General features: G+C 46.0%; 1 non-coding gene across 1 annotated transcript; it reads left to right on the forward strand.

The window, feature by feature from the left end:
- Positions 1 to 856: 856 nt before the first annotated feature.
- Positions 857 to 994, forward strand: LOC119942940. The gene has a single exon (XR_005455433.1). It is a non-coding gene; the product is annotated as a small nucleolar RNA SNORA7 (small nucleolar RNA).
- Positions 995 to 1,347: the final 353 nt, after the last annotated feature.

The following is a 1,347-nucleotide window of genomic DNA, read 5'->3' on the forward strand; positions in this document are numbered from 1 at the left end:
GGCATATTACTTATAGTAATAAAACAACATTCCATAGGTACTGTCCGAGTTGGGGCTGTAGCTCATGCTAAAAAAACTGCAGGAAGGGCAGACATGCAGGGCTGGGACAGCAGGCAGAATCCCTACAAAATAAACATAATCTGTTGGGCACTGAGGAGTGACATGGCCCAGTGAAAAGGGCACAGGCCTGAGAGTCAGGTGGCATCCCGGTTCTACCACTTGTCTGCTATGTGACCTTAGGCAAGTCAGTTCACTTCTTCATAATAATAATAATGGCATTTGTTAAGCGCGTACTATGTGCAAAGCACTGTTCTAAGTGCTAGGGAGAATACAAGGTGACCAGGTTTCCCCCTGTGGGGCTCAAGTCATCCCCATTTTACAGATGAGGTAACTGAAGCCCAGAGAAGTTAAGTGACTTGCCCAAAGTCACACAGCTGACAAGCGGAGGAGCCGGGATTTGAACCCACAACCTCTGGTTCCCAAGCCTGTGCTCTTTCCACTGAGCCATGCTGCTTCCCCACAGTCTTTGATTAAGACTACTACTTCAGTTTCCTCATCTGTAAAATTGGGATCCAGTACCTGTTCTCTCTCCTACTTAGAGTGTGAGCCCCATGTGGGAGAGGGGCTGCATCTGTCCTGATTAATTTGTATCTCCCTCAGGGATTAGAACAGTGCTTGAAATATAGTAAGCACTTTACAAATACCGTAATTATTATTCACTCATTCATTCAGTCGTATTTATTGAGTGCTTACTGTGTACAAAGCACTGTATTAAGCTCTTGGGAGAGTACAATGTAACAATAAACAGAAACATTCCCTGCCCCCCACTAGTTTACAGTCTACTATCATTATTACTCTCCTCTCAGGGTAGCACCTGGAGAGTTTCCAGTACTCTACTAGTCTCAGCTAAGGGAGGGAGAGTCAAGCAGAGGTATATCCATTCCATTTCTAGCTTGGGCAGTGGCTAGTAAGTGGAAAGCAATCTGCTACAAGTCAAAACTCACCCATGCTGGGCAGCAACAGCATGGGAGAGAGTCAAGGGCGGAGACTTGAGTTTACTACACGGAAAGCGGCAATGGTAAACCTCTTCCGGACTTTTACCAAGAAAACACTATGGATTCACTACCTGTACAATTGCAGTTGGAGAGCGGGACATTCTGGGAGAGACATGTCCATGGTGTCGCTATGGTTCGGAAGTGACTTGATGGCATAAGATAAGACAAGATCATTATTACTGGAGTTTTGTACCCCTTTCCATGCCCAAGGAAGCTGCCTTAGTTGCTCTGTCCTTGTGATGCCACTGGGTTGGGGTGAAAATTTGCAAAAGAGGCATTCCAGGGGACTCAT

The sequence above is a fragment of the Tachyglossus aculeatus genome, chromosome 21, assembly GCF_015852505.1.
Source record: "Tachyglossus aculeatus isolate mTacAcu1 chromosome 21, mTacAcu1.pri, whole genome shotgun sequence".
Taxonomy (NCBI): domain Eukaryota; kingdom Metazoa; phylum Chordata; class Mammalia; order Monotremata; family Tachyglossidae; genus Tachyglossus; species Tachyglossus aculeatus.